General features: G+C 47.0%; 1 long non-coding RNA gene across 1 annotated transcript in view; it reads left to right on the forward strand.

Moving 5' to 3' along the window:
- Positions 1-4,203, forward strand: part of LOC142796383 (uncharacterized) — a 255,622-nt gene extending 251,419 nt beyond the window's left edge. Inside the window, exon 3 of the long non-coding RNA XR_012893798.1 lies at positions 3,895-4,203. This is a non-coding gene — a long non-coding RNA (uncharacterized LOC142796383). The remainder of the gene's footprint in view (positions 1-3,894) is intronic.
- The last annotated feature ends 15,507 nt before the right edge of the window (positions 4,204-19,710 follow it).

Raw genomic sequence — 19,710 nt, forward strand, 5'->3', positions numbered from 1 at the left:
AAGAAGGGTTACGTGATGTTGTCGAATGACAGAGTGGCGGGAAAAAAGAATAAATAGTCATGCAGCGAACTTTTTTTCAGTCTATCTGTGCCTGAAAAGTCTGTAGGGTGCTACGGGAGTTGCGGTGAAAGAAAAATGGTGCAATAAAATTGTACGCTTGAGTCCAATAAGGCGCAGGTTTGAGCGGTTTGCAGAAAAGAGCGGCTGTCCGAAATGCAGTTACCTATATATATATATATATATATATATATATATATATATATATATATATATATATATATATATATATATATATATATATATATATATATAGTACGCAAGCGAAGAATAGAAATAGTGTAACTGGTAATGTATTATTATATAGTTTCACATGCGAAAAGCACGATACCATAAAGAAGCATGCAGTAGATGTATCGGGAAATTTAAACCACCTGGTGTTCTTTGAAGAGGCCCTGCAACAATTTGCGGGCATGGTCAGAAAACGCTGCCGATCGGTAGTAAAGGCTTCCGAGAACACTCGAGCCAGACGTTTTAGCGCAGTACGCGGCCTAGAATTCGCAATAAGTTATCAAAATAGGCTAAAAACTGCTTTTTGTTCCCTCGACAAAGCACGGAATACGCCTAAAAATCAAACGCTATGACCCATCTATCAGTCATTGGCTGATATGTACATGGCGCGCTCACTTGTTACAGAAATCACTGCGAAGGGCTGTCGCTTGTCCACGCGAGCGCGCGCGACCGCACTGAGAAAGCCGCGTATTCTATGAAAAAAAGAAAAAGTTCTCAAGGTCACGAGGCGAGCAGGACGTTTTTGTTTGTCCCTCCCATCCCTCCCTGCTTTGCTTCCAGCGCTTTTGTCGGGACGAGAGAAGAGATAATGCGATTGCAGCGTGTGACAAATCTTTCTAACTCCGCTCGTACTGGACGGGTTCTTACAATTTTGCGGCGTTGAATTTTTGAGGAGATACGCTCTTTCAGTGAAATAATTTCATGATTACTCAAAAAAGCACTTCAGAGCTTTTTAACGTGCACTCAGATAGCATAGTATACATGTGCTTCGAGGGTTTTGCCTCCATACAGATGCATCTGCCGTGACCGGGATCGTACCAGAGACATTCCGATCAGCTGCAGAGCACAGCAATTATATTTTTGAGGCCTATAAAGAGCAACACAATTGTTACCTATGGATCGCAAATGCAGCCGAAAGTGACACACGAATAGACGGAACTATGAACTTGAGAAGTTCACCGGAATAAAATGGTATATAATCGGGAGAGACATTGGCGTTGATAGGCATTGTGTTGACACGTTTAACTTTTCGGAAAAGTACATACTTAAGGTCAACGTAATAAATCTAACTTGTTTTCAGATCGGTTTTTCTTTAGCATCATACTATTTCAGCGAGTGAAACTACGAGCTGCACATCTGGTAAAACACACCACTCTGTTCACCGACGTGCATTGCACTGCAAAAGAGAAGCGCTAAAGAAGCGATTTGGTCTTTACAATAAAGGTTTTGGACATTTACCAACCAAAAGAAATGTCACAATTTCCCTAATTTCACAGATATCATACTGCGACCTTTTGAGGGCGATTCTGCGCCAGATAAAATATTTTTAAAAATATATTTTCTCAGTGGGTTTCGTGATTGTACATGAAGAAATCATAAAAAGGTATGCTGCATTAGCACCAGCTTTTCCATTAACAAGACCATTCATAACACCACACTCTCTCTCTTTCATTTGAAAAACAAGATGCATTCTTTTACGAAAAGGTTTTACTATTCATGTGTTTTTATCGACATTTTCCTCTAAATGAAACTGATTAATCACAATGATGTACTGCCTGTCTCATACAGCGATCTTCAGTTGCATTTCTTCTCACAACACATCTTCGAATTCTAAAGTGTTGTTAAATTAGCTGATTTTATTTTAAGGGCGATTCTGAACTAATTGAGCGCTCCCCGTACTTCACGGGTGTCTTACTGATGATGTCCAAAAGTATAAGTTCCTCGGTGTCTCTGTGACAAAATATGAATGTATATATTAAAGAAAGCAGCTTCAGAAAACCTAATTTTCACTTTAAATAGTCCGACATTGTCGGGGGGAGGGGGGAATGATATGTACAAATTTGTTCTTGGAGTTAAAGAACAAGGAAAGAAAGCTGATGTGTCCCAAACAAGTTTTCCTCTCACATTTCCAGTTTTGGAAGAAATATTTATGAATAGTAGCGTTTGTAATGCAAGCACTAGCCAGTTTTTTTTTTTCTTTCAGAAAAGGGGGTGGGGGGATGGGCAATGCCTAATTGTTTGAAAGAAAGTCTCTTTTTTGTGGCAAAAAAGAAAGGTTGCCCGGAAACATGGCCAACTGGGCAAATTTCGGGGAAGCGGGGTGCAGGGCCCCTGTGGGCCTCCCTTACCTACGTGCCTTGTGTGACAGTCCGAGAGACACCAAAACGATACAGGAAAGAATGCTGTTTCATGGCAGCACTGCGATGGTACAATGTCCAGCGCTCTGTCGTGTGTCTTCTTGGTATCCTATTTCGTTTGTGCTATGTACTACGTTACGTTGTTTACGAACTATCCATCACCAACCGGCCTTACAATAATAGAATGTGAATGTTTGCGCCTATCCACTAACGACTGTAACGAATCGATATACTGAAGTACAGTGAACCGCGCGCTTGGTAAACAAGTGTTGGAAAAGCTCACGTAATCTCACAGCGTAACTCTATCAATCATCTCAATGGTGGTTTCGTAAAACTGCGAACTAAAGCGAAGGACTCGGCGCTGTTTGACAGGCCATGATTGAGTGACGGTGACGAGCTGTTTGCTTTCACGTTACGGCAACGGTGTGGAAGCGACTAGTTATGTAACCCTTTAATGACCTTGTTTTCGTCGTACTTAAAACTTATTGCTAATACAGCGTGAAAGGGAAAAAAACAGGTGTCATATTGCCTCGGATGTTTCTTCAGCTCGAAAACAAATTTTTCTTGACAGCTTATGCCACAAGCTAGCGCATGTTTTGGTGCTTTCGCTCATAAAAAACGGTTGTAATTCCCGTTAAATTCTTCAATACACTACCAGTGATATATCATGTAAAATGCATAAGCATATATTACAGTAGTTACGACACAAGGTCTTGTAGTGACTTGTATACCTCATAATAAATGATGACAGTTTTGTGGTTGCGGTGACAACATTTCCTGTCGTTAAAGCATTCGCTCCAGCGATATTCACCATTGCACAAATATGTATTCTTTTCCCATATTTGTTGAAGAAAAAGACATTTTTAGAGAAATATATTTTTGGAGTTTATGAAAAACGATACACAAACTTTGTGTCAGATATTTAACAGAAATAGTAGATTGAAATTAGGCAAAAAATAGCAAAGCGCAATTTTTTTCATTAGGATGATTTCATAAGTATTGAGCACATCCTAATAGATTCACAGTAGTGCTTCAAAAAACACAGTCTTATCCTTGAAGCAGTAGCGCCATCTCAGAAAAGTAATTCAAACTTCCCAGCGTCTGACCTAGTTTCTGAACCGGCAGCGCGCAATTTTGTAACGCGTAAATGAAATGCGTTAACTCGCAAGCGTCACATAGCTAGCTTTTTGTTTTCGCGAATATGATTGTGCTATCTAAGTGACTTGTATACCTCACAATAAGTTATGCCATATTTGTGGTTGCGACGACGAGATCTCCAGTTGTTAAAGCGTTCTCTCCAACAATATTCACTATTCTACAAATTTTCTCTGGGCTTTCAGCTTACTCTGACCACCATCACTCTAATTTGCGACTTTGTCATGCGGACTCTCGAGTCTAGATGCAGCTTTACTGCTTCGAATGTGGTTGAGTGTGTCATTTACTAATATCTACTCTCATCTTATTCCAGTGGCCAATGGGGTGGCTTGCAACTAAAGCGGCTGTGAGGAGACGATAGAGCACATTCTGCGCCAATGCGCATACTGCTGGACTCAACGACGTATTGTACAGGAGCCAAACTTAGTCGTCTTTGCGCTAGGCCACTATCAGAAGACAAAATCGTCGATTTTTGACCCAGGGTTTTCTGCACGCGCAAGGCCAGTATAGCCGTGCTGTGCTACCTAAGGTCGACCGAACATAACGAGCCACATGTGAACTACCAGCGCGAGTTCGTGCTGTGTGCGTTTTCAGAATAAATGTTCTTTTATTCTTTTTTTCACCCTTGCTCTTCCTTTTTTACTTCATCTATTGTTTCCAGCTTTTTCCCAGCACGCATGTCTGGTAGACTATTAAGCCAGTGCTTTCTCTCGCTGGCTTTCTCTTTCGTATACTTCTTTCTGTCTTGTTTGGTACACCATAATGGCATATTAAAAACGTGCTGGCTTTATTTTGTCGAGGGACCAAAATGGAACAAGGGTGATAGTCGGTATTCGAGCTTTGCAACTGTAACTCGCAGTAATTCTTTTAGGCCCCTCTACTAGTCACGCATAATTTATGCATGTGCAGCTGGCGGATAAAAGGAAGCCTAGTGTGTCGAAGCGTTGACACGCACTCTCCGAGCGTAAACTATTAAAATGAAATTGTAAACGATGGCACCATGAATAGTGAATTTTTTGATGGTGGCCCAGAAAATTGGCGTTCCTGGAAAGTAAATGGAGCGTGCTATAGGAACAAAACATTTGCGTTTACAGCTTTACTGCAAGTGTACCAAAAAGCACCACCCACGACGGAAAAAAAACAAAAGTAAGGAAGCGTGTCAGGAGTGCCGCAGGCGCGCCATTTTGATGTATTTCTAGGTCGACGCTCTATATCAACTTCCGGAAGGCCGTAGTGTGCCCTTCCTCAATACGAACGTCGATGACTTACTTTCGACATCATTTTCCATTCATTCTGTGGTAAGGTGATAAGAGCGATTCAGGAAAGCATGGGGGAAGAGCTCTGAGAGGTGTACCCAAGTAATGCGAAGGTGTCGCGTTTCTTTCGCTGCAAAAAAGCAATGCTTGTGTTTTGCATACACTTCATCGCTTTCTTTGATACGTTATTTACGTGTTATTACAGGCACGACTTTCTCACACACATTTCTTCAACTAACTTCATTTGTCAAAACACCCAAAAAGACTTGCCTCCAACTGGTGCTCTGGATGCAACGGATATTTGTATGTAGCTCGCGTCAGTGTCGATATCCTTCCGCACCGCGAACCCTCATCACTACATTCGGACAGAGAACGTGTGCGTAGGCGGGGGAGTGTGTTACCCCGCCGTGGTGGTCTAGTGGCTAAGGTACTCTGCTGCTGACCCGTAGGTCGTGGGATCGAATCCCGGCTGCGGCGTCTGCATTTCCGATGGAGGTGGAAATGTAGGCCCGTGTGCTCGGATTTGGTTGCACGTTAAAGAATCCCAGGTGGTCGAAATTTCCGGAGCCCTTCACTACCGCGTCTCTCATAATCATATCATGGTTTTTGGACATTAAACCCCCCAAATCAAATCGATCAATCAAATCCCCTTATATCTGTCCTCCGTCAATTCGTCCGTGTTCCGATTAGTGCTGTAACAAGGGGCACTCCTGGGTTACGTACGTTCGGATTGCGGCGGGGTCGAGGAAGTAGGGCGTGTTGAGTCATTTTAAGAGGCCACGTATATTTCTTTCTTCGTTTCAAGGCTAAATACAAGGTCTTCCGGTTCTTCCTTGTGTGGTCTAGCCCGTACCGCAAAATGCCGGATACGGAAATAAAGTTTATTCATTTCAAGGTTACAGCTATGAAGTGGCATGGCTCCTCTTCAACGGTCGATATCCTCGGAACGCAAATCGAAAAGCTACGCCTCCAATTAAGGTAAACGGATAAAAGACGTGCGTTTCATAAGCAGGACGCAAATTCACAGAACCAAATTAGACATCTTGGTGGATACAATATTTGCTCACTTGAAAGAACACACGGAAGGTCACCGGCGCAATCAAGCTTGATCCAAAAAGTAACTTACGTTTCCCAACGTTGTCCTTGATGCAAGCCTCAAACTCTCTTCCTTTTGACTGTCGCTCTGCTGTTGTGAAACTCACGGGACGGCTGTCAGCTTTCCCTTAGTAGTGTAAGACGTACACTAAAGTCGTGATCCACTAAGACATGCGTAATGGTGCATAATAATTTTTGTCGACAGGTCCTCATGAAGTATGAGGCCCCCATGGCGGCTATATGCTCTACATAGTAGAGTACCAAGTAGTCTATTGGGAGCGAAGGCAGCCACTGGAGAGGCCAGCGCTGCTGTGGCTGTGACGTAGTAAATTACATCACTTGACTCGCCTCTGCCGTCGTCAGTGCAGCACACTTGCTTTCAACCCAAAGTCAGTTCATTTCCTAACTTACATGATTGTGGATGCGCTCGTTGCCGCAGTACCGGACGCATTCAAGTGAGCCTTACTGTAAACAAGCCCTTCGAAAACTTCACGGCATAGATACACATCAATAATAAAAATGAAAATAGCTAAACAAGTCAGCATTCATTTCAGGTGTGCAACTCACTGAGTGGCCAACTTTTTTTTTTTTTAGCTTGCGTGCATCCGCAAAGGTTTCGTGCCTGGGATTGGAGATAAAGTGTCCCGTATGTGTGATGGTGTACTTCGCGGGATATTTGTACAAGACAAGAAAGAACGAAGCGTAGAACCACAGCGACCATTCTATTCGGCGTGCTTGATGATGCGCTATCTACTTGTTGCCCTGGGGCGAGTTTTCATGCATACGCTAAAACCAAGATGCATGTTTGATAACTTGCCGAGAAACGGAAACAACCCAGCATCGATTATCGCGGGTGCAGCAAGCACTTTCACGAAAATACTTTTTGCACTGCGTTGAGGTTGATATCTAACCATTACGACGTGGGACTTTCTAGCAATGTACACATAAGAATTCGCGATTTATTCAAGCCAGGCTGACAGGCCTTATACAGCTGTCTGCAGCTCAGGGCGGCGAGAATGATTTTGTCTTAATGCTGTCGTTTTGCGATGCACGTTCAGATGTCTCTTCTGCTAGCAGCCGGGATGTGCTGAGCTGCTGGTAAACAAATTGCTTGATGCCAGTTACTAGCTGTGTCACTGAAAACAAGAGACGGTAATTGTAATTAATAGTCAAGCAAACGATGCGAGCAGGAATGATTGCAACGTTTGCGCATCACACCAGTCAATACAACCCGTGCACAGAAGCGCGTGTAGTGGAAGCGAGGATTAGGGAGACAAGCTATATGTGGGTGAAGTTCCGCTTATTGAAAGATATACAATCCAGATAGTTCTGTTGATAGTAGCAGGCCGCACGAACGATAGATCTTATGAAGAGTACTGTTATTTCTGCAAAAAAGCTCTATAGATACCTTCAAGAAAGTTCAATGAAATAGGTGACCGGTAATATGGGCAATCGCAGGGAACTGTGGGATACGACGGCTTCCGGTTCGACGTATCCCGCGGGTTAGCAGTGGCACACACGCATTTTTGTACCTTCCGTTGAAAAAAAGCACCTTTCCGTGCAATTTCAGCGCTTTAGAAGTTGATTTCTTGTTTGTGCTTATCGTGACTGGGACGATTAAAAGCTACGAAAGCCATGCCCCGCCACGGTGGTCTAGTGGCTAAGGTATTCGGCTGCTGACCCGCAGGTCGCGGGTTCAAATCCCGGCTGCGGCGGCTGCATTTCCGATGGAGACGGAAATGTTGTAGGCCCGTGTGCTCAGATTTGGCTGCACGTTAAAGAACCCCAGGTGGTCAAAATTTCCGGAGCCCTCCACTACGGCGTCTCTCATATTCATATGGTGGTTTTAGGACGTTAAACCCCACAGTTCAATCTATCAAGCAATCGATCCAATTTGCCGCATAAAAAATGTGCACCAAGTGCACCAATTAGTTACCGTAAATAACTTTCGAAAGCTCATCAGTATTGGGCCAGGCCACCATCAAGCCACATCAGTCTCACCTACGTCCTAAAAGGCAAATTTAGCTATTGTAGTGCATACATGACCGTGACTTATGAAGTCTGCACATTTGCTTTACTACATCTCCAATGGCATTATTAAGGAGTCCTAACGCAGAAAGGCGGGCCCATCAAATTGTACAATCTCCACGTGACTGGACGGACGAATGCTTCGCCCCACTCTCCATCGTTCACCCCGTGGATATGCTGCCATTTCTTTTCGGTCATATATATGGGTGCGATGGCCAACGCTCATCTCGTATGGCAGGTAGGTTTCGCCCGCGTGTTCCTATAGTGTATTTGCTAAGTGCGCCTGCGCAACAATTTACTTCTCATTATATCGTTCACAGCAAATTTATGCGTAAGCTTTTTTTAGTGTGGAATACTTATGTATACTCATGCTGAAAGATGGAGGACAGATTGTGTTAGAAAAACTAGCCACCCTGTTTACGAGGTGTCTCCTGACGGAAAGAGTACCAGAGTCTTGGAAGAACGCTAACATCATCTTAATACATAAGAAAGGAGATGACAAGAACTTCAATAATTACAGGCCGATTAGCTTGCTCTCTGTAGTATACAAGCTATTTACAAAGGTAATTGCTAACAAACTAAGGAAAACATTAGAATTCAATCAACCAAAGGAACAAGCAGGATTTCGCACAGGCTACTCCACAATCGACCACATTCATACTATCAATCAGGTAATAGAGAAATGCTCAGAATATAACCAGCCACTATACATAGCTTTCATAGAATACGAGAAGGCGTTTGATTCAGAAGAAATATCAGCCGTCATGCAGACACTGCGGAATCAGGGCGTCGATGAAGTATATATAAACATTCTGGAAGAAATCTACAGGGGATCAACTGCTAGCATAGTGCTTCATAAAGAAAGCAACGGAATACCAATTTAGAAGGGTGTAAGGCAGGGGGACACAATCCCCTCAATGCTATTTACCGCGTGCTTACAGGAGGTTTTCAGAAGCCCAGAATGGGAACAGTTGGGGATAAGAGTTAATGGAGAGTACCTTAGTAACCTGCGCTTCGCCGATGACATTGCATTGCAGAGTAACTCAGGGGATGAATGGCAACTCATGATTATGGAGTTATACAAGGCGAGCAGAAAAGTGGGCCTTGAAATGAATCTGCAGAAAACGAAAGTAATGTACAACAACCTCGGAAAAGAGCAGCTCTTCGAGATAGGTAATAGTGCACTTGAAGTTTTAAAAGACTATGTCTACTTAGGGCAGGTAATAACCGCTGAGCCTAACCACGAGATTGAAGTAACTATAAGAATAAGAATGGGGTGGAGCACATTCGGCAAGCACTCTCAAATTATGACAGGTAGATTGCCACTGTCCCTCAAGAGGAAGGTATATAACAGCTGTATCTTGCCGGTAGTTAGCTATGGAGCAGAAAGCTGGAGACTTACAAAGAGGATTCAGCTTAAATTGAGGACGACGCAGCGAGCAATGGAAAGAAAAATGGTAGGTGTAACCTTAAGAGACAAGAAGAGAGCATAGTGGATTCGGGGACAAACGGGGATTAAGGATATCATAGTTGAATTAAAGAAGAGGAAATGGACATGGGCCGGGCATGTAGCGCGTAGACAGGATAACCGCTGGTCGTTAAGGGTAACTAACTGGATTCCCAGAGAAGGCAAGCGGGTTAGGGGGAGACAGATGGTTACGTGGGCAGATGAGATTAAGAAGTTTGCGGGTATAAATTGGCAGCAGCAAGCACAGGACCGGGTTAACTGCCGGAACGTGGGAGAGGCCTTTGTCCTGCAGTGGACGTAGTCAGGCTGATGATGATGATGATGATGATGATGATGATGACTCATGTATACTTGTGATAAAATTGTTTTCGCAAACTTTGGCTTCACCGTTCTGTACTCAAAGGCTACCCCTGGCGCTGTGGCCCTCTTCACAACCACAGCCCACCTCGATTTTCTTCATTCCACAAATATTGATACCTGCGTTTGCCTTTGACGCTCGAGTTGGAGCAGCCAACGGCTGAACAACCGACCATGATATATCAATACGAAGATAAACGGGCCACCGCGCGCGCGAATCCCGAATAGTCTGAGGCTTTCGGCGAAGTGGTTCACCGTATACTCTTCCGGAACCGCAAGCCGGTAGCAGATGGTGCATTTCACAATCCCTCGCTCTTTTACTGGTGATTGATTGATTGATTGATTGATTAAAACTCTATTTTGGTCCTGAGAAGACGCAGGGGAGACCCCGCGCCACCAGGCTAATCCCACGTAGGGACTGTCAAGCCCAGCTTGGCGGCCCGTTCACGGGCACTCTGGACGGCCAGGGTATGATCGTCAAGTCCGGGGCTGCATAAGAGCGCAGTCCACCTGTCCTCGCTGAGGGCGGGGCCGATGACTTCACATTCCCACAGCACATGGTGGAATGTTGCTAACATGCCAACACTTATTTAATCAATGCCAAAGCATACCCCGTTCCATTCGGCCCCTTGATACCACTCTGAAATTTATAGGACGACGTGTTGCCGTGAATTCTGCGCGGCAGTCCCCCCTGATCGAAACGACCGTCTCAGCCACGTGCTTTCTGCGCAAAATCATGAGACAGGTGCGCGCCATCACGCTTGCATCAAGAAACATAAATGTTAGCATAATGTGGGAATGCTTCGATTTACAGATTACTTGATGATTTTCGTAACGACCCACCTTTTACCAGAGCCTCTACAGCGCCATGCGCATGCGCTCCACTGAGAGTGCATGGTGCGGCGACGACCGTGCGTTGGCTCGCTAAAAAATTTTGTTGGCGAACACTCCAGATTGTTTCGCAGCTAATACAAACAGAACCGGCGCTTGCCAAGGGAGAACAGCCATGGCAGAACAGCCCAGTCACAGAAGTTGTCAGACACGTTGCGCAGCCGGTACCACGTGATGTCGCTTTATGCGTCACAGAAGGATTCCGGCAGATGACGTCGCGGTATGCTCCAATATTCGGTCAAAACCTAACCCCCGTATTCACAAACGCTCCTGTACTCGACTTTCACCCTTCACTTGACAGAGTTGAGCACTGCGTTGCTGCTCGGTTGAAAATGATGCTGCGCTGCTCGAGAATCGCATCACGTTATCGCTGATACGCAGTGACTTGCCGTGTTTAGAGAGGGCGCTTCCATCGGTTTTTTGAAGTGAAGGTTAAGCGTTAAGTGAAGGGACGTTCTAGAATACGGAGGTAAGAATACAAAGGAAAATACAAAGTACAAGCGCAGCCCCCAAAACTTCGCCTCACCAGACATTCATCTGTGCGAGAGTCATGCTACATGGTTTCAGGTGCAAGCATAAGTAGTTTTTTGCTCAAATATAAATGCTACGAGCAATAATAATTAGCAATTCATCATTCCTACTTGAAACAATACGTTTGACAGAGAGTGATCTCGAAATCAGTGCGGACATTTCGCAGAATGTCAACGTTTTTTGGGCGAAAACCAGTGGCACCAACAGGCGTCTTTATATGGAAACCACCGATCTAAATTGCACAGACCGTATCCACCGTGACAGAAATGAACAAATGTGATTTGATACGACGGTGTTGGAGACAGTGTTGCCAACCCCAGGGTATTTTTTGTGGTATACGGACGACCCTCTACGTCATTTGTTGAGGCCCACGGGACGTCGTCACAGAAATGAACAAATCCAGTTTCATGCGATTATTTCGGGGACAGTGTTGTCAACCCAAGGTTTTTTTTTAATTATACGGACAATCCTCGACGTCGTTCGTTAAGGCCACGGGACAGTCTTATTCTCTCTCATAGTAGAGTACTTCGTACTTTAACAAATTTTTCTAAACAATATGTGATTGTTGTGGGAATAGTGGTCCCAACCCCAGGGGTTTATCCCTAGGTTGACAGCGTAGTTTTGGGGGCGAAGCTCCCTAAGTCGTGTGTCGCGCTTCCGCGATGTATGTAGTCGTCGTAGTGGTAGGTAGCTACCTCCGTGGACGGATTAGAGAAGCGGTACGCGCGCACCTTTTTCAATTGAGGAGGAGACCCATGCACGTTAATCATAAAAAAGGATAGTTGTTTTTGATGAAGTAACTTACAGAGACGAGTATTGGTGACTTATTCTCCAATAAAATTTGATTTGACTTTGGGGCTTATCAAAGAAACTAATATCAGAAGGATGCACATTGAGCACTATCTGACCAGAAAGGCTTGCTACGTTAGTCTCGCTGGGCGCAACCTCCTTGGTTTTAGTGACGTTTAGCGATGGTTGGGCCGCAGTGCCATAAATATAGTGAACTAATATATATCCATGCTAGAGCTAGAGCTGATGAAAGATGAACTAGATGAATGAATGAACTAGAGCTGATGAAAGATGGGTAGTAGACACGAAGCGCAAACCATAAGAAAGTGCACGAGTGCCACCTATCGTTTAGTCCTTGGAATGTCCACTGGATGGTGGTACTTCTTTATGTTGAATATATGATGAAAAGATGCGAGATGGCGTTACTTGGTGTTCACTAGAAGGACGGACAGGCAGACAGACAAATGCACGGACGGACGCAGGTATGGACGCACGGATGGATGCACAGACGGACGGATGAATGCATGGATGGACGGACGCATGAAAGGACGCATGAACGGACGCACAGACAGATGGATTACAACAGGTACCGTACAGGATGTTTTACGTCCAGTACTTGCAATCCTTCAGTGGGCACCATGAACCCACGACCTACGGTGAAACGTGATACGTCTGAAGTCCTGCGTTCACTATTATCAAACTATGCAGCAGTCTAGTTTAAGCTCACCTGTTTCTTTTTTTTAATGTTGCCTTTTTTCTATCACTCTCTTTTAATCCCTCAATCTCCTTCCCCTGGTGTAGGATAGCAAACTAAACGCTCGCCTGACTGACCTCCCTGTCTTTTCTTCCTCTACCTCGTCCTCCTCCTTGCGCACTTGTTCCTTGATATATGGCTCCCACTCGCCACGGGGATTGGCTAGTTTTACCTTTCGGCAGAGCTAGCTGTCTCATTTATCGTGCTGCGTAAGTATACGCGAGACATACAAGCTTTCTTCAAATATGCTTCTTTTAGGTTATTTGACAGTAAGGCAGTGGTAAATGGTATACATATGTAGCTCGCCGTTAGTGAGACAGGTACATATTCGCTTTTTTTCTGGTGATGATTTGGGGTACGTAGAATGTGGATATCTCCTACAGCCAAATCATTTTTCTTTAAACTGTACACTTCCACTCTATCACTGAACACGTGTCTCCATGAAAAATCAATATATGTTCCCTGACAGCAAACTATCAACCAACCCGGCATTATCGTGAAGCATTTTATTTTGGGGTCAATCTAAAAATAATATCCAGAAAACAACTTCCAATCACATATCAATGTATTTTTCCCTTTCGAAAATAGCCCTGCCAATAACTCACATAATCTCTTCATGTTATTGGGGCTTCGTTCACTACGGAAAGGTCGCATGATTTACAAACACGCCGAGCCGCCTCGGTCGACGAGGTCTGTTTTCCGAGAGAAAGCTGTTCAAGTGGCCAGTGTTTTTGAGACTTTAGACCCCGCTAAGAAGGGGCTTCCCCTTTTGTACATTTGTGTGTGTTTGCTTGACTTCTGACAAATTATAATGCGCGTAGTTTACAATTACGGGTGTTGATTCAATGGATTTAAGAAAAAAATGAGCGACGCGTCTTCGTTGGTTTACGCAGGACGTTAAGGAACAAGGGGTCACTGGTTCGAATCCCCAGTGGGTGCCTCTGTTTTTATTTCTTCTCGGTTATTTTTTCTTGTGCTTTCTATATAAAACACACATACAAACATATATATATATATATATATATATATATATATATATATATATATATATATATATATATATATATATATATATATATATATATATATATATTGTAGCGAAGCCTCCGAACTATGAAATGGGTCGAACTCTTGAGTACCTTCTAGTGGGGCTACCCAACAAGGACGCCGCTCGCACTGGGAGCCCGTGCTTGGCCGTTACTGTCGCCATTGTGCTTGCTCGCTGTGGACTGGCTATTAAACGCCTTAACAATTTGGTGGAGAGTGCTGTGCCCTTCAAACATCTTCGGTTCACATTCGATGCCCTTGGAGCTTAGATCCCGTACCGTGCCTTCAACCATGCAACAAGACGCCGCCCAGCAAACGCTTCCTCCTGCGCCGACGCCATGTTCCGGTGTCCCCCGCATCCGCGACCCACCTGTCTTCACCGGCGCGGATGGCACCGACGTCGAGGACTGGCTCGTCATGTACGAACGCGTCAGCGTCCCCAATCATTGGGACGAGGCAGGTAAACTCGGCAACCTGGTTTTCTACCTCGCGGGTGTGGCCGGCATGTGGTATAACAAGCACGCGTCTGATTTCGCAACCTGGCCCGATTTTAAGACCGCTATCACCAACGTTTTTGGCCGCCCTGCCGTTCGTAAGCTGCAAGCCGAGCAGCGCTTACGCGAACGCGCTCAGCAGGCCGGTGAATCATTCACCAGCTACATTGAAGACGTCTTGGACCTACGCAAGAAATGCAACGACAGCATGTCCGAATCAGACAAGATCCGGAACGTCATGAAGGGCATTGCCGATGATGCCTTCACGATGCTGCTGGCCAAAAACCCAGGCACAGTAGCTGAGGTCATCACGCTGTGCCAGAGCTACGAGGAGCTCCGCCGGCAGCGTTCGATGACCCGTCGCTCCACACCACGAGATGCAGGGCTTGCAGGCTTGGAGGCGAGCTGTGACCAGGTGGCACTGCTGGCAGACCTCAAGTCCTTCATACGTGAGGAAATCGCACGGCAGTTCTCTCTCCTGCCCTTCGCCCACCCACCGGCTGCTCAACAATCGGCCACTACCATTTCCCCCCCCCATCCGCCGAGCGATTGAGCAGGAAATAGCGGAGGTTATGCCTGCGTACCACCCACAACAGCTTCCGGCTCCTGTACCCCCAAGTTACGCCCAAGTGGTCGCCAGGCCGCCTCCAGTCGTTCAAGCGCCCGCCCCACTGACTTACGCCGAAGCTGCCGCACGACCTCCATCCTTTGCAGCGGGTATGCCGGCTACGTATGTTGACGTGACCTCTCAGACTCAGCTCCAGCACCCCCTGCAGCCTTTCCAGCCACCGTTCCGTCCATCGGCTCTTGCGTCATGGACCAGACCTACCCCGGCGAACCGATGGCGCACATCCGACAACCGGCCCATTTGCTTTGCCTGCGGTTACGCCGGCCACGTAGCACGTTATTGCACTCGCGTACAGACGCCCCATATCTCGTCGCCTGTTGCTGGCCAGATTAGGCGTACCTATCACGAGGAAACGCCGTCTATGCCACCGCCAACTCGCCTAGCTTCATCTTCTCGTAGGTCACCGTCTCCACGACGTCGTTCCCCGTCCCCCATGCGGCCAAGTTCAGCTGCTCACGAGCGGGAAAACTAGTCATCGCAGTCCCCGAGGCAAGGACTGCGATGCTATCGCATTGTGAAAGCCCTCAGAGCCGCCCATCTAATGTCATTGACGTGCTTGTGGACGGTGTTCACGCATCTGCTCTTATTGACACAGGAGCTGCAGTATCCGTTATGGACGAAAAATTTTGCCGCTTGCTTCGTAAAGTGACGACGCCAATTTCTAGATTGTCCCTTCGTACCACCGGTTTGCATCGTATCCATCCTACAGCAGGGTGCACAGCTCGCGTTGTCGTTCAGGACGTTCTGTATGTCGCCCAATTCATCATCATTCCCGCATGCTCTCATGACGTCATCATGGGGTGGGATTTTCTCTCCCGCAACGACGCCGTCATCCATTGTGCCGCCGCCGAAATTGAACTCTCCCCCTTCTCGCATTTGACGCCGGAAGACAGTTCTTCGAAAGTGAGCAAGATTCTCGTGAAAGACGATACCATAGTGCCTCCAAGCTCCACGATGGGTGTATCTGTCTACTGCGCTGGACTCTCCGACACAATTGCACTCGTTTCGCCATCCGACCGTGCTTGCCGAAGGAAAGGGTTGCTAGTACCTTTAGCGACCGTGCAAATCACCCAGGGCAACGCCTCTATTTTCGTGACCAACCCATCCCCGTACACTGTTACCTTGGTTCGAGGGGAATGTCTCGGCAGAGTGGAACCAGTGGATAACGCACAAGTCCTGGACGTACCTGATGACTCGCGTTGTCCAAATTTGCGTACCATCAGTGCTGTTTCCACTTCTGATTCGTCATCTCCTGATGTATTTGGCCCTTGCATTGATGACAACCTCACGTCGGTACAGCGTTCCCAGCTTCTGAACCTGTTGCGAGAATATCGTTCTTCTTTCGATGTCGGGCGAAGTTCTCTCGGTCGTGCGTCCGCTGTTACGCATCGTATCGACACTGGTGCCCATCCACCATTACGGCAACGTCCCTACCGCGTGTCGCCTGCTGAACGTCGGGAAATTAACGAGCAGGTTGATGATATGCTCAGACGCGACGTTATTCGGCCCTCGGACAGTCCATGGGCGTCTCCTGTTGTTCTTGTTGCGAAGAAAGATGGTTCTGCGCGGTTCTGTGTAGACTACAGACGGCTCAATAAGATCACTCGCAAGGATGTTTACCCACTGCCGCGCATCGATGACGCAATTGACAGCCTTCACGGAGCCGAATTTTTTTCTTCTCTCGATCTGCGCTCGGGGTACTGGCAAGTACCCATGGCTGATGACGCTCGACCGAAGACTGCGTTCATCACACCCGACGGCTTGTACGAATTCAACGTCATGCCGTTTGGTCTATGTAATGCACCTGCGACCTTTGAGCGCATGATGGACACCGTTCTGAGCAACTTGAAATGGCACACGTGCTTGTGTTACCTCGATGACGTTGTGGTGTTCGCTCCAGATTTCTCTACGCACCTCCAACGTCTGAAAGAAGTTTTTGCACGTGTCAGCAATGCCGGCTTGCAACTAAATCTGAAGAAGTGCCGCTTTGCAGCACGGCAACTCACCATCCTTGGGTACGTCGTGTCCAAGGATGGCATTCTTCCTGACCCAGCCAAGCTTCGGGCCGTGGCCGAATTCCCCAAACCTGCGTCCGTCAAAGAACTGCGTAGTTTCGTGGGCCTGTGCTCGTACTTCCGACGCTTCATACGAAACTTTGCCACGATCATATCACCGCTGACGAAGCTCCTTGGAAGTAACGGGTCCCTCAATTCGTGGTCGTCTGAGTGCGACGACGCGTTCGCGAAGCTCCGCCATGTGTTGACATCTCCTCCCATTCTACGCCACTACGACCCTACGGCCCCGACGGAGGTGCACACAGACGCCAGCGGTGTAGGCCTCGGCGCTGTCCTGGCGCAGCGCAAACCCGGATTCCCTGAATATGTCGTAGCATATGCAAGCCGTACGCTCACGAGAGCTGAGACAAACTACACCGTCACGGAGAAATAGTGCCTGGCGATCGTCTGGGCTCTTACAAAGTTTCGACCGTATTTGTATGGTCGCCCATTCGATGTCGTCACCGACCATCATGCACTATGCTGGCTTTCATCATTGAAGGATCCCTCAGGCCGTCTCGCCCGTTGGGCTCTTCGTTTACAAGACTACGACATCCGCGTGCTGTACCGCAATGGACGCCAGCATGCTGATGCCGACGCCCTCTCGCGCTCCCCTCTGCCTGAAGGTGATGTGCTCTGCTCAGTATCCTCGGCTGCTGTTTCTGCCATTGACGTTGACATAATCGCTACCGAACAGCGAAAGGATAATTGGATCGGCCCGCTGATCGACTTGCTCTCTGATCCATCCGCAACGCCATCCACACGTGCATTGCGTCGTCAAGCTCGCCATTTCGCCATTCGTGACGGCCTTCTACACCGACGCAATTACGACGCCGACGGCCGGCAGTGGTTACTCGTGATACCCCGCAGTCTGCGGTCAGAGATATGTGAATCCTTCCATTCTGATCCGCAATGCGCGCACTCTGGGGTATTCAAAACCTACCATCGCATTCGACAACGCTACTTCTGGCGCGGGATGTACCGCTATGTGCAGCAGTTCGTTCGCTCTTGCCTCACTTGCCAACGCCGTAAACCGTCAGCTCACATGTCGCACGCCAGTCTACAACCGTTACCTTGCCCTGACCGTCCCTTTGGGCGCGTAGGTATCGATTTGTATGGACCACTTCCTCTGACGTCGGCTGGTAACCGCTGGGTCATCGTTGCCGTTGACCATTTAACGCGATACGCCGAAACCGCCGCTCTCCCTGCGGCTGCTGCGCGCGATGTTGCGTCCTTCCTGCTGCATCGATTTATACTGCGCCACGGACCACCCCAAGAGCTTCTCAGCGATCGAGGCCGTGTCTTCTTGTCGGAAGTCGTCGAAGCCATTCTGACGGAGTGCCATTCTGTCCACCGCAAAACTACTGCTTACCACCCACAGACGAATGGCCTCACCGAACGCTTTAACCGCACCCTCGGCGACATGCTTTCTATGTACGTCGCTGCCAACCACACTAATTGGGATAATATACTGCCCTTCGTCACCTACGCCTACAACACCGCCCCTCAGAGCACGACTGGTTTTTCACCTTTCTACTTGCTGTACGGAAGGCACCCGTCGCACACCATGGACACGATACTCCCGTACACGCCGGATCCAACTGAGTGTACACCTATTTCCGAGACAGCCAGGCTTGCTGAAGAGTGTCGCGAGCTTGCCAAGACTTTTACGACGCAAGAGCAAGAGCGGCAGAAGAGTATCCGTGATGCCAGCACCACTTCTGAGCCCACGTTCCTTCCTGGTGCGCTTGTATGGCTCTCGATCCCGACCTCTGCCGCTGGCCTCTCTTCCAAACTACGTCCCAAATACGAAGGCCCCTACCGTGTCATCGAGCGCACCTCACCCGTCAACTATCTGATCGAACCCGTTGAACAATCTTCGGACATGCGCCACCGTGGGCGAGACATCGTCAACGTGGAGCGCCTGAAGGCTTATTATGACCCGCTCATAATAACAAGCTGTTAGGTCGCCAGGCGGCTCCCTCTTCGACCCCGGGGTAATTGTAGCGAAGCCTCCGAACTATGAAATGGGTCGAACTCTTGAGTACCTTCTAGTGGGGCTACCCAACAAGGACGCCGCTCGCACTGGGAGCCCGTGCTTGGCCGTTACTGTCGCCATTGTGCTTGCTCGCTGTGGACCGGCTATTAAACGCCTTAACAATATATATATATATATATATATATATATATATATATATATATATATATATATATATATATATATATATATATCCAGGGCATGAAGGCGACGGCAAAAATAAGCCGAGAATGTCCATATGTTGCTCTCTCAATAATAGCTCTCAGGTGCTCTTGTAGTGTACATGTTCTCACGAGGAACAAAAATATATTGCGCGCGGAGCTTTTTTTGTCACAGACCAAGAATATGAAAATTAATTTCAGTTTTACGTACTTTATCTATACACAATTCGCCACACGAATGTCGCTACCAGCGTTATTCCCGCTTTACGCTGGTGACTCGGCCGGTATTGCATAATGGTTTTTATGGACAAAGTAAACTGGACAGGCGTATTTTGGCCATCGTGCAAATGCTTCATATTGAAGCTCGTATGGTTAGATGGCAATCGCATTAATGGTCGGCACACTCAGCTGCTATTGCCACCAATTACAGCAATGACAAACAAAGACCATTACCAGTGTAGTGTCCAAGGAGCTATTCTGTCAAGCATCTAAAACATATCCCAATAAGCTTCTAAATTCGAAGCATTTCTTATCGAAA

This window comes from Rhipicephalus microplus, chromosome 2, assembly GCF_043290135.1.
Source record: "Rhipicephalus microplus isolate Deutch F79 chromosome 2, USDA_Rmic, whole genome shotgun sequence".
Lineage (NCBI taxonomy): Eukaryota > Metazoa > Arthropoda > Arachnida > Ixodida > Ixodidae > Rhipicephalus > Rhipicephalus microplus.